Raw genomic sequence first — 15,609 nt, 5'->3', positions numbered from 1 at the left:
GCACGCTCCCCTCGGCGCCCAATGGCACACAGGTCATGTGGGAGACAAAAGGGGGACAAGACAATGAGCGAGGGGTAAGGTCACAAGGGTACACATCAATAAGGCAATGCAAGGCGAAATGCATACGGAGAGCGAAATGAGAAAGCTCGGCCCTACCGTACGTCACCCCCCCCCTGTCACCTACACTACCCTTGCCCTTACCCCATATTTACAAAATCTACACATTTACAAATTCGTCGCTAATGTCTCGTCTCCCCATATTTCTCCAATACCAAATTCGTCACCACAATCCCTCTAACCAAAATTTGCCATCACCCAATTCGTCATCAATCCTCATAAAGAGGAAGAGATGGAACATCAAGCACAATGTCACACCCACGTCATGATGCGTCTCACATTCCAAACATCTGCACAATAAAATAACAAAACATGGCATGGTGTGGAGGTACGTCATCTTTACTTCAGGTGAGTGCATGTAGATGGTGCGAGGAGACTTCAATCCTAACTATCCTCTAAATGACTTTAACACCCTTTACACTACCCGGGGTCTTTCCCTGCCAATCCATTGGCCAACTTACACTATGGGTTCTAAAAACCAATTCCCATTGACCAAACTGTGGTGCTTCTCAATTTGGGGTCTCACTCCCCCGATTCATCTCCGGTGCCCTTGCACAATTTCTGGGCTGTGACGTGTAGCTCTCCCAGCAGGTCTACCCACCTGCACACCTCCACCACTGCAGTTGCCACCTGAGCTTACCTAGCTCCTCACCCTAACCTAACTAACTGGGGAAGGCCCCTCCTGGCTCTGTCACCCCTTGGTGCCCTATGGCACTGGGCTACCCGGGTCCGTCCTCCGGATCCTCGGGCCCCATCCACAACAACTACTACTGGCTCCCAGAGCCCACCTGCGGCCTCACTTGGCCGACATCCTCACAGTGGTGGAGTGCCCAAACCAACTACACACACTAACAGGCTACACGCCCAGCCATTTCCACAACACTAATGCACCCATCCAAACATCATTCTTCCACCCGCACCACAGATGCCAATATCCAACCACAATTTACCTATACCCTCTACCTAACACTTACACTACCAGCCCCGGGTATTCGTGATGGGGGTCCACTCTTCCCCCATTCACACCTCCGCACCATCCACTCCACTCCACAGTTCCCATCCTACTCACTCCACGACCATCCATTCCAATACTCCAGATATTCCACACTACCATTTATTCCATACACCTGTTCCTCATACCTGTTGTTGCACACCTGTGCACTCACACCTGGTGCCACCTGCACCCTCCTTCTCCCTGGACCATTTGGTCAACACAACACACATCACCATCACCATCACTCAAACACTGCTCCACACACCTGTCCAGTTGCACACCTGTGCAATCACACCTGGTCAATCACACCTGTTCACAATACACTTCTATACACCTCCAACACTCACACGGCATCATCTCATCTAACTACTCCCCTCTGAAACTTGCGCTTCCCAGTCGCCCCTTTAAACTATTGCGCTCCCTCATCATTATAATCCACACTAATCTACCTGCATCCCCACTACAGGTATCCTTGTCACTAACTAATCTTAACGTTGCCTAATGTCATCTTCTAGGGCCCTACACACAATATCCTAACCCACCCGGGCTAGTTTTCACTGCCATACACCCCATAATCTAGTGCTCCTTTGCCCCCCTCTGTGAGGGATGACAGAGTTGCCATCCCACCACATCGGGGACGTTCCACTACCAATTTTGCTCACCAAATTTCAGCCAATCAAAAATTTGCCAATCATCTGCCAATTCTATTTACTTTCTAAATTTTGTATCAAATCACTATCACTATCACCATCATTACAGTCCACTATATCCTAGCCTCAGTGCGTCGTGACATCATTAAACTCAGTTCGTAAAGCCGAGCAATGAATTCGGGTGGTTTGGTCACCTGCAAGTTGAATCCGTCCGGCTTTCGGTTCAAGGGAGGTGGTTTGGTCGGGCCGAGATTCCACGCACCATCTCGGCGCGGCACCTTGCGGTCCCGGGCCCGATGGCTCAATCTCCCCCGGTCGGAACCCCGTCCCCGCCAGGGGGCACCGTTCCACTTCCTCCCACTCGCCCTTGAACCGGACCGGTCGCCTGGCCCGACAAGGCCTGGACTCGACCGTGCGGGGGCGGGGCCAAGCCCGAATCGGCAACGACGCTTCGAAGAGAAACGACGCAGCTTCGATCCGCGCCGGGCCTCGCATCCAACAAAGGGCTCTTCACACCGAGTGCTCGCATCGGCTATCCGTCGCTCTAACCGCTAACCCGGTTACCGTCGATGCTTCACCGGCATGCTCACACGCATACGCTACCCCTTTCACCCTCACAAAACCCGGCATTCCAACGCCGTCCGTCCATTCCACCAACGTACTCCCTGTTACACACCACACCTCTCGCGCACACACGCTGTTCGCACACTCCCTTAACACACCTCGCGCACCGTCTTGCGCACTCTCCCTTGGTACGTACTCCGTACCACTCACCATGGGCGTGCACTCTTGCATCCACCCACTAACGCGCTCACATGGGCTCTCCCACACTTGCGCTACCACCAACTCAGGTGTGCTTCCTCACACACCCTCAACCATTCCAAGCGTGCATTCTCGCACCCGCTCCACCACCAACTCACTCTCCGGGTCACTCTCACCCTCGCACGTACACTCCGTACACCCCGACGTGCATTCTCGCTCGCACTCGGTTTCACTCCCACACTTTATAACACACCCACTCGCCGACGCACACTTTTTCCTCACACGCGTGCCATTTTTACTCACACGGGACCCTTCACCAACGCCCGGGTGCCATATCGATCCCAATCGCGCGACAATTCTTTTGTCGCTAAACATCCTCTTACAAAATCTCCCCGCACAATACACAGCACGTCTCACCTTCGGGGTTCTTCTTCCTCCCTGCACCAAAACCTGCAAACTTCCATTCGGGTTAAGCACAGCATCGTGATGTGAGCAGGGACTTTGCACATTTTCCATTTCTCCCTGCAATTCCCGGGCTACCTCCGTCATCTCTTCAATTTTAATTGTACCCACTACTGCTTTGTCTTTGTTCCCCTCGACGACCGTTGGTTTTAATAAAATTCCCTCTACCTCATCGGTCGCCGGCTTTTTCAAACCCCGTGTCGCGATTTCTACCCCCGTCATTGTACCCGCGCTTTCCTCCGCTTCGCTCAACCAGTGCCTCTCGACCCGCGTTACCTCGTCGTGCACCCTTGGGACTCTCTCGCCCACCCTGCGGTCTCTGTCCCTCTCCGCTTCCCTTACCTCATATGCGACTCTGTCCCTCGCCATTTTATCAATCAATTTCTCCCCCTCTATTCTCAGCATCTCGGTGAATTGCGCCAGGAAGTCCCCCACATCAAAGCCCGCTGCTACGGTCACGGGCGCGGCAAAATTTGGTGCCGCTGTAACCACGTGCGCGAGGGCGCCATTTTGTGCACCTGATACCCCCTTTACCACACCTTCTTTACTCTCCTCCACCATTTTCCCCACTTCTTCCCTGGGGTCCTGGGTCGATTCTACCCCACTCTCTTCTACCGGAACCCAGCCGTCTTGATCTGCCATAGCGCGACTTTCAAAATTCGGGTTTTTGTAAAAACAAAAGCAAATTTCGGTACTTTATAATTTTGACCAAATTTTTTTTTTTCAGCTGTTTTAAAAATTTGGTTCGGGCCTCGTATCTCACTCCTCGACACCAGTTGTTACGGACCGCGGATTAGGATGTTATTTACCGAGCGGTGGTATTACCACGGCCGAACAGTTGCTCCCCTTTTCTTCCCTTACACTCACCCGATTCACCCAGACGTTGGCCAAATCGCGCTATGCTAAATCAATGATGGAAAGGACACGACGACTGGGATAGATGAAACGACGCAAGGGGTACAGTTCTCAAGACCTCCGGAGGAGGGTATAATTACAGTGGTGGAGAAAAGGGGGTAGATTACAAGGCAGAGTGAGGTAAAGACACAGAAGAGATGGGCACTTAAATACTGTTTTATCTTATCCCTGACAGACCACGGACAAACGGACAAGGTAGACTTACACAGGGATTGATGGCAGGAAGGGACAGGTAGGTCAATAGCACAAGGTGCACCTTGGCTCGGGGACAGGATAAAGCATGGTTCAAAAGATGCAGGGAGGTCTCACAGCGCTCGGAGGTGGTCTTGCTTGCTCCAAGCTCGGCGCGCATCTGACGTCACCTCCCTCTCACTGCGCATGCTCAGCGGGGAGTGACACGCCCTTGGCTGGTTGGTTCCGCCCCACTGGGGCCGGTCCGCCGCTTCCATTGGGTGCGGGGGTTACCGCGCTCCGCCCTTGATGAGGAGCTGACAGGGAGCCCCTGTTTGGTAACCCCGTCGAGCACATGTTCGATGGCGGCTCGTTGGGAAGGCCTGGTGCCCTCCCACCACCCCTACCAACCAAGCCGGAGTGAGGACGCGCACTCCCTGCGCTCGTTGTTGTTGTTGTTGTTGTTGTTGCTGCTGAACTGTGAGGAAGAGCTGCGGGGAGGTATTGGGAGGTCCTAAACTTCCTAACGGTGCCATACAATCACATTCTGGTGCAACGAAGGGTCAGAATTAATGGAAACGAATCCTTAACTGACATAGACTAAGAATAACTAGCAAGATGTCCTATAGTTGTCTTACATGAGATGCGGTGAACCTAGGTGCGACATTTCATGGGGGAAATAGGGGCAGGTCGGGTCTACAGAGTGTTGTTTACAGAAAATGGGACTAGGGAATGGGGGATTGGGGAGAGTTGGTGAGTATTGAGGAAATAGGGGAATATTTACAAGCGGAAATGGATGGATGCAAATCCCATATCCGCAACAATATATATATATATATATATATATATATTATATATATATATATATATATATATATATATATATATATATATATATATATATATATATATATATATATACATTAGGGTGGTGCTCAAAATAATTTTTTTTAAATGTTTACTGGGACATGGCTTTATGTTGTTCCTTTTGTTCCAAAATGAAAAGACACCAAATATGAAAGCAATCTGATTTTATTTAGGGGTGCCACATCAGCCTTTAAACTAAAGGTGTCTACAAAACTTTTCTATATATGGATCGAAAGCAAAACCAGAAGCTTGTTTTATGAAAATCCACCCTCCACTCACTTTCTTTGTATTCTAGCAAACACTAGTTACAATAGCTGCACAAATAGCACTATATTGCTATGAAAACTCAAATTCAATGATAACAATCCAAATGTTCAGTTCATAAAATGAAGAGACACCATATCACATAATATTAAAAACCCAAATATAATGAAAAATGTAACTCCTATTTCTGGGCCTGTTTCACCACTGTTGCCTTCTTGGCATCGGGGTACATCTTCCTGTGAGCAGCAACAACTTGGAGCAGAGCTTGCTTTTGCTCTTCATCCTTTGTAAGGAGCTTATTGTAGTCTTGTATCAATGCGACACCCCTTTCTGCCCTGTCGTTCACCATGACTAAGCCACTGGCGGCTTTCTTTGCTTCCTGAAAGCTGGTTTCTTGCTCCCATGAACCAGGATCCTTATCCATCCAATCAGTTGGGGTCCCTAGGATGCTGAAGAAATGCTTGGTGTGTTTTGTTATGAGGCCAGCGATTGACAGGGCGGTTCCTCGTTTGATAGCTGGTCTCTTTGGAGAGGGGTTTTCACCGTCATTTTTCAATGCTTCAATCATATTGATCTTGCTTTCTTTGTCAATTCTGGTGTCAAAGAATGCAAATGCCACTAGTACTGGGCTCATGTACCACGTGTGGCGGCCAAGTGCCTTCAAGGCTGCCTGAGCCATCTTCTGATTGATTTGTTCAAACTTTTCCAACTTCTTGAAGAGGTTAATGTCATTCAGGGGAGCCTCAATAGCTTGTGGAGCCCGAAACCAAGTCTGTACATACACAAGGCAGACAAAAATGTTGAAGGCTCGGAGTTCTCTCGCCTCTCGAAGTGTCAAGTGGAACTCTGACCGAAACATGAACACCTGTAGTGAATATAGTGCTTTTGCCATCCATCTGGCTCTGTGCATTGCTCCTGGAGCCATGATCCGGATTCCACGAGGTGGGATTCCTCCCATGTAGATGACAGTCAGTTCTAGGAGTTCACGATAATCATCTCGTGGCTGCTGATCTTTCAAACACACAAGAGCAAATTCCAGAGCTTCATCCATCATGTCATTGTTCTGTGCAAACTCAGCTGCCGTATCAGGATCTGTGAATCCATTTTTTGGTTGGTGATGGGCAATGGACGGCCACTCTGCCTGAAACCGCTTAAAAAGCTGGATGTCAGGGCCTGATGAAGGACCGAAAAGAGTGGTGAAAACATCTCCCAGAATGATTTCGTGCGCATGATGGCGGCAAGCCAAATGAATTAGTTCAGTCTGTAGCTTCTTTTCAATGAGGACAGCAGCCCCTCCACGAACACCTGAATTGCTGGCCGTTGTGTCAAAAGACAAAGCCTTCACCTTGCCCACAAGGTTCCAGCTCTTCAGTGTGTCCACTACAGCGGTTGCCATCGCTTCTCCTCCCCCGTCAGGTAACTTGGGAACATTCAACAGCTGCTCCATTCCATGGTACTGGTTGGACACAAGGATTGGAAGACGATCCACCTTCACATGCACAAAATCTCCAGTGACATCGGGAAGAAGCTTTCCATCCCAATGGACCACTAAAGGACCCTGCACATTATGATGAAATGCTTCTTTTATTTCGTCCATGGTTTTGCATCGATGCATCATGCGATTCCGCCGCACTGTCCATCGGTTCAGTGCCAGCTCTGCAGGATCCCATCCTACTGCTCTACAAATGGGTGCCAAGTTGTGGACAGCCATTCGGTCACTTGTTTTCGTACGATCCAAAGAAGCTGCGACTTCAGGAGTGACAATGTTGATAGGCCTTCTTTTCTTGGGACGAGATATCCCACCATCAGATGATGAAGAACCAGCCTGTGCCATGGTCTCAGAGTCAGAGTCTGAGTCTGTGACTTCCATAGCAGTAGCACCCTTCATGACCATTTCCTGTCTCTTATTTTCCTTCTCTGCCTTAGTCTTCTCCTTTTCTTCCCTTTCTTTCTTTCTTTCGCTTCGTTTTTGCTTCCAACACAGTGTCTACAGATCCCATTGAAGCCTTCCTCTCTGAGAATTGATCGTGAAGAAACTTCCTGTCCTCGGGGTTGGTGATTATGGCCTCCGAATCTGCATGCCTAAGATCAAACGTCTTCTCCAAGGAGGCCTTGAAGGATGCTTCCTTTTTCTCTTGGGTCGCACCACCCCGCTTTGCACCTTTTTGGGGGCTCCTCCATTCTTCATATAGCCTCTCCAAACGATGGATGCAGTGCTGCTTCGTCGTTGTAGGTAGGTGAGCTTTTTCCCAGAACTTCACAACCTCTTCAATGGTGAGGGTTGCACTCTCCCGGGCAGTGCGATTCTCCTTCTTCAGGTGATGGAAAAACAGGACAAGAGATTGATGCACAGTCGGGAGCTTGGCACCTTTGATGGCATCTCCAGAAGTGGACCCAATGAGAAACACATTATCCTGAGCCCGAGTTTTCAATGAAACACTGGTACTACTAGCACATGCCATATCTGCAAAATACGCAAGAATGTGGGTAAAATCCTGTTAATTCTTACTCCACATGGTCACTCTCTACAAAAGAGCCACAGTCAATAAGTTAGGCCTACATATTACACACTAAAAAAGCGTACCCCTGACCCCGGGAACCTGTACAAAACATGCATGAAAATTGCCCAGATAGTGATCATAGGCAGTCTCAAAACTGTATGTATAATATATTGTATATAACTATATATATAATGTATAATGTGTATTTATGTATATTTATTATTTAATGTATATTTTATGTATAAATTTAATGTATATTTAATTATAATGTATATATATTGTATAACTATATATTTATTTATTATATTTAAATTTTAATATATTATATTTATTTTTAATATATTATTTAATGTATTATATTTGTCTATATTTGTATAATTGTCTATCGTATAATTGTATATATAATGTATAATATAATATATATTCTTATTATTTAATGTATATTTACTATATATTTATTTTTAATATTATATTTAATGTATATATAAAATTATGTATTTATTTTGTGTATATACAGCCCAAAAAATGGGAATTCCTATTTTTGCATGGGGGAAAATTCATCACTGATGTGGCACCCCTAATTATTATTGGATTCCATTCAAATGTGGTGTGGTGTCCTTTGACACCAAAAGGAACAGAAATAGACCATGTCCCGGAGAACATCTGCATTTTGATTTTTTGAAGCCCACCCTTATCTATCTATAATTCCAGTAATCTCTGTGTATATGTTTGTATGTTTGTATGTTTGTATGTTTGTATGTATGTATGTATGTATGTATGTCTGTGACCGCTGTTTCTCGACAACCACGGGTCCGATATACTTTAAACTTGCCAGGTATATTGCTGGGGACCCGAGGATGTGCCTTTTCAAGGTTTCATATTAATCGGACAAGTAGTTACCGAGCTATGTCCAAAAAACGATTCAACCAATCAGAGAGCAGCGAGCTATCACGTGTGCCGAACGTGCCGAACAGACTCTGCCTCGGACGGCACATTTGAGAGCGTATTCATTTATTTCACGTTGGCAAACTATGTTGGCGTTAAACTATGTTTTAAAACTAATTAAAACTACTATCTATAATTCCACGGGTCCGATAAAAAACACCGTACTCGCAAGCCGTTCGCTTTGGACCAAACCATTTCATGTAAATAGAGGGGGGGGATTGTCACCGTACTCGCAAGCCGTTCGCTTTGGACCAAACCATTTCATGTAAATAGAGGGGGGGATATAATTTTAGATATAGATATAGTACGGGCATGCCCTAGTATATATAACTGTAAGAAATAGTAGAAACTCCAAAGTACGAGCAGGGCGTCTCATTTGTATTGAATAAATATTCGTTAGATTAAATAAGACGCGGACGTAGCTTCAGGACGTCGATCTTTAATTGTCGACAAGCTTTCGACCAACAAAGGTCTCCTCTGAGTCTACAAAAACAGCAGGCATGTATATCAGTCAAGTATACTAACCGTGTCCCACTGGTAACCACCTACTCTGCTACCTCATCCCAATTGCCAAGTATTCTGAATAAGGCCCTTCCTCTCCTCCATCAATCAGAAACACTCGGCACCACATTTCCTCAACCTCCACTAACATCATTTTGACGTGGTCGGACACTCAGGGACCTCTTGGTAAAAGCAAAGCACCCACAGCCCCACAACAAAGAAACTAGGATCCCTGGCTTCTATAAATGCACAGCAAACAAATGCATTATTCACAAGCATTTACTAGAAGGAAACAAATTCTGTAGTTCTAGCACTGGACAAAAATTCCCCATCACCTCCTATATGAACTGCAAATCTACATGGGTCATATACCTAATCACTTGCCAAAAGTGCACCAAACAATATGTTGGAAAAACTGAAAATACACTCTACACACGATTTAATAACACCCGGTCAGAAATCAATAACTTCCACACCAGTCAGGGCAAATCTCTACCTTACACGATACACTTTAATCAACCGGATCACTCTATAAATGACATCCAGATCTCTGCCATTGAATCAATCACAAATCTATCACACACCACGATTCTGAAACGTGAGTCCTTTTGGATACACAAACTTCGGACAAAAGTCCCTCATGGCATAAATTTTGATGACTAAAGCATGTTCCCACATCAACCCAATCAAATTGTTAACCGTAACCCATTCATTCATTCATTCATTCATTCATTCATTCATTCTACCTTTATATGTCATTTATATAAATATATAAATATATTATATGAATATAAATGGGACATGAATATATGCTTGTGTGTTTATGTATGTATATCTCTATATTTGTATATGCACGTGCACCCTAACTAACGCAAACGGTCACTTCCGTTGAACTTGGGGCTGGTGAGTGAACTTTGGCGTGGCTCTTCCTTCTGTATGCATTTTCTACACACATCACACATCTCTCACACATATATCACCATACATACTTGACTGATATCCATGCCTGATGTTTTTGTAGATTCAAAGTTAGACCTTTGTTGGTCGAAAGCTTGTCGACAATTAAAGATCGACGTCCTGAAGCTACGTCCGCGTCTTATTTAATCTAACGATTATATATATATATATATATATATATATATATATATATATATATATATATATATATATATATATATATAGATAGATATATAGTATATATATATACTAGCGGGTTCACCCGTGGGAATCCCACGGGCATGGATGTGTGTGACATTTCGACATATTGAGTTAGATGCTGCACCTGCACATTCAGTTATATAAAATGGTTACTGGCAATTGATCACATCCACAAATGATGTAATCCACACAATTTATGTACTTTACATAACGTTAATAGGAATACATACCCGTGTAGATGGGAAATACAGTTTGTTTGAAATAAATCACAAATATCAGAAGAAAGTTTTTAAAATTTATAACTATTCTCACTCAGAGTTAAACATCACCGTAATATTATGCGGTTGCTTAAACGTTTTCGGTGAATTATATGTCATTCCCATCTACACGGGCATGTATTCCTATTAACGTTATGTAAAGTACATAAATTGTGTGGATTACATCGTTTGTGGATGTGATCAATTGCCAGTAACCATTTTATATAACTGAATGTGCAGGCGCAGCATCTAACTCAATATGACGAAATGTCACACACATCCATGCCCGTGGGATTCCCACCCGTGGGAATCCCACGGGCATGGATGTGTGTGACGAATTTTAAATATATGTCGACTCTTATTTTAGGCGGTGTATTTTCGTTTATCATCATGGTGCGATTTAAAAATAGTATATATCTCTGCATTTTCCTCTCCAATACCTCCTCACACTTTACACACACACCGGCCCATGTTTACATATACACACACACACACACACACACACACACACACACACACACACACACACACACACACACACACACACACATATACACCCACACACATATACACATACACACACGTACATCGACACACATGCACACACACACACACACACACACACGTACAGACACATATACACATATGCACATATGCAAATATGTATACACATATGTATCCACATATACACATATATGCACATTATACACATATATACATCTCCACACACACACACACACACACACACATATATACACATACACAAAAACAGACACACACACACACACGTGCAGACACATATACACACACACACAGAGACATATATATATACACATACAACAACAATATGCATTTTAAGGCCATTTTCCCTGCTAGAGCGGGGGTTAGCCTACATACACATACACACACATATATACACACACACACACACATATGCACGTGCACACACGCACGCACACACACACACGTACACACACACGTACACATGTCCCACATGTATATATCCCACATCCCACATGTATATACATGTTTAAAGTGTACGTGCCCTTCCCCCCTCCCCCGCCCGGCAACGCTGGGTACTTACTTCTGCTGGTAACTAATAAAATAAAAACGAAGAAATATCTCTCGGTTTCATAAAACTCGGTGGAATTGGATGAAATTCGCTCGGTGAATTCACTCGGTGTATTCGGTTCGGCTCGGTTCACTCGGTTTAAAGAAAAAGCGATAATGTCGACATGTTGATGTCTGTGTCATGTTGGGCGGTGTATGATAACTGTTGGCTGTTGGGCGGTGATATGGTGGCGGAATATTCGAAGAAGATTTCCTGAACCATATTTTACTTCCGGCTAATAATGTTGAATGAAATAAAAACGAAGAAATATATGTCGTTTTGTGACGACTGTCATCAAAAGTAAACGGTGAATTCACTCGGTTTATTCGGTTCGGCTCGGTTCACTCGGTTTAAAGAAAAAGCGATAATGTCGACATGTTGCCGTCTGTCATGTTGGGCGGTGTATGATACATGTTGGGCGGTGTATGATACATATTGGGCGGTTGTTGGCGGTGGGCGGTGTATGGTATATTTTAAAAAATATATCTCTGCATTTTCCCGCGTTGCTGACACCAAGTCCAAAACCATCGATAAAAATGAAATCATATGGTGAGTTAGATTGGAGATAAAGGCGTGAGAGAGACTCAATGGCCTTGAAGTTGAAGTTACAGGCGTTTGAGAATTCATTTCGTTCTATAAACGGCAACTTTCATTGGATTTCCTTCCCGTTTTTTTTCAACCGAGTCGAAAACTATGTTAGCGACTGTGAAAAATGAAATGATATATCGAATTTTTAATATGTATCGACACGTTGCCGTCGGTGTCATGTTAGGCGGTGTATGATACACCATGACGCGATTTTAAAAAATATATCTGCATTTTCCCGCGTGTGTGGAATGTTCTCAATTATTGCTGACACCGACTCTAAAACCATCGATAAAAATGAAATCATATGGTGAGTTAGATTGGAGATAAAGGCGTGAGAGAGACTCAATGGCCTTGAAGTTACAGGCATTTGAGAATTCATTTCGTTCTATAAACGGCAACTTTCATCGGATTTTCTTCTCGTTTTTTTTCAACCGAGTCTAAAACTATGTTAGCGACTGTGAAAAATGAAATGATATATCGAATTTAAAATAGATATCGACACATTGCCGTCGGTGTCATGTTGGGCGGTGTATGATACACCATGACGCGATTTTAAAAAATATATCTCTGCATTTTCCCGCGTGTGTGGAATGTTTGTGGAAAATTAAAGATTTCAAATAAACCTATTTAAAGTGTATGCGCACATAACTAATAAAAAAAACGAAGAAATATCTCTCGGTAATTTCCTGAAACATATTTTACTTCCGGCTAATATGTTGAATGAAATAAAAACGAAGAAATATATGTCGGCATCATTGTTGACGTTTTTGTGACGACTATCATCAAACGAAATAGTAATATATCATAACGGAAAAGCAAAAGCGAATTTTTAATATATATCGACACATTGCCGGCGGTGTCATGTTGGGCGGTGTATGATACACCATGACGCGATTTTAAAAAATATATCTCTGCATTTTCCCGCGTGTGTGGATTGTTCTCAATTATTGCTGACACCGAGTCTAAAAGTAAAACCATCGATAAAAATGAAATCATATGGTGAGTTAGATTGGAGATAAAGGCGTGAGAGAGACTCAATGGCCTTGAAGTTACAGGCCTTTGAGAATTCATTTCGTTCTATAAACGGCAACTTTCATCGGATTTTCTTCCCGTTTTTTTTCAACCGAGTCTAAAACTATGTTAGCGACTGTGAAAAATGAAATGATTTATCGAATTTGATTTGAAATAAAACTGGGGGAGAGCAAGACACCACGGGCCTACAAAACAGGACTCAAAGCTATGCGAGTTAATAAAATGGTGGATATTTGTTTATAGCCACTCCCAGAATGGGTGGAGCTATGGGTGGAGCTACTCTGCAAACCGAGTAAGCCACACCCCGGACAGACACCCAACAGATAGACAGACAGACAGACAGACAGAATCATCTACGGCTATTATAATATAGATATATATACATGTATATATATATATATATATATATATATATATATATATATATATATATATATATATATATATATATATATATATATATATATATATATATATATATATATTAATATTATGTATATATAATACTAGCAGAAGTACCCGGCGTTGCCGGGTGAGGGAGGGGAAGGGGAGGGGGGGGGGGAGGAGAGGGTGGAAGGGGGAGGGAGGGGGAGGGAGGGGGAGGGAGGGGGAGAAAGGGAAGGGAGGGGGGAGAGGGAGGAAGCGGAGGAGGTTAAGGGGGGGGGGGGGGGAGGATGCAAGAGAGACTGGAGGATGAAGGGTTTGCAGAAAAGTTAATTTTCTCAAATGAGGCAACTTTCCACTTAAATGGTTATGTCAACCGCCACAATAACCATGTGTGGGGTTTCCAAAATTCTCATGTTGTCATCAACCATGAACATTCTTCACCTGAAGTTAACATGTTTTGTACCATTTCCAAGTATGGGAATAACTAGATTATCGACTTGATGTGTGCCCCGTCATATTGACAGCTTGTAAGGTGTAAAAATAACTTTTAAACATCTCCCTTCAGTCTATATAAAGAACATCACCATATGTTCAATAGCACTTGTGAAACAAATTTTTTAAAGTGAATAATTATGTTTGAATAACGCTGTTTCTGCACAGTATACATGCCAACACATTGTCTCTGCAATGCTGATCACCAGTTCAGTCAGGTTTTCAGTCAGCAGTAATATATTAAATGAAAGGAGCACACTTGTGCTCGATGTGAAATGACACTGGCACTAATTTATGTGAATATATATGCATATATACTGTATATCACACACACACACATATATATATACATATATATATATATAAATAATAAAAGGCAGTGTGTATGTCTCCTCCATAATTCCAAAAGTATGAAACTTAGAGGCCCCGAACTTTGCATGCATACTTCTCGACCTCCAAGACAGTGCAATTTTGAAGACCGGGTGTTTGGCTGTGTTTTTGAAGATCATTTACGCTAACAGATCTTTGGTGAGATTTGAGATTCTGATTCAAAGATTTGAGAACTTTGATTTTGAGATTTGAGATTTGAGATTCAAAGATTTGAGATCTTTGGTCAGCATGTATTCAGGTTGCTCAGCTTGGTGTCTTAATTCTGCCATTTTGTCCACTCAACTCAAGTATGCCTTGCCTCAGAACACGTAGGTTTCTGTACAATAAAACTTCATGTCAACAAATGGTAATATAGCTGATCTTCATACGTATGAATTGCTGCATTCCTGTATACCTCACAATGTTTATAAATGCCAGTGCTTGTGCCTTTATTTAATTTCTGCAAATCCCGAGAATCTCTTCAACTGAAATGAATTTCAAAATTTTAACTGTGGAATTGACCTCAGTAGCAGCTCCAACAGTTAAAAAAGTGCTCATTTGTATAATCTGAAATTGTACAATTTGTATAATCCATTTGTAAAATGGGAAACTCCAGGCATCTCAACAGTATTGTGGGAATGCTTGTTTGAGTGCTTAAGCTGAACAAAGTAGAATGGCACTCACTAGAGCATCCTTTTGACCTCAAAATTAATTGGTGGTTGAATTCAGTGACCTAATATGCAAATCCTATTCAAATTTCAAGTCATAATTGATGAAAAATGAGGATTTTATAAACTTGAAAAAGGTGGTTGACATTAGGCCTATGTTGACCTTTTGGCCACTGTTGATTTCAAAAATAGGTGGTGGTTGACCTCAGTTAGCTGATATGCAAATCCTATTCAAATTTCAAGTCAATTAGATGAAATTGAGAATTTTAGAAATTTGAAAAAAGTGGATGACTTTAGGCCTATGTTGACTTTTGGCCTATGCTGATCTCAAAAATAGAAATAGTTGGCGGTTGAATTCATTTAGCTGATATGCAAATCCTATTCAAATTTCACATCAA

At 43.2% G+C, this 15,609-nt stretch overlaps 1 protein-coding gene across 1 annotated transcript in view; it reads right to left on the bottom strand.

Annotated features, from left to right (window-relative positions):
• The window catches only part of LOC137418475 (ETS translocation variant 1-like), a 144,799-nt gene that overhangs the window by 82,745 nt on the left and 46,445 nt on the right, over positions 1–15,609 (bottom strand). The gene's annotated exons all lie outside the window — the stretch shown is intronic.

The sequence above is a fragment of the Myxine glutinosa genome, chromosome 7, assembly GCF_964187855.1.
Source record: "Myxine glutinosa chromosome 7, kmMyxGlut1.1, whole genome shotgun sequence".
Lineage (NCBI taxonomy): Eukaryota > Metazoa > Chordata > Myxini > Myxiniformes > Myxinidae > Myxine > Myxine glutinosa.
This window is presented reverse-complemented; position numbering and strand designations above follow the sequence as displayed.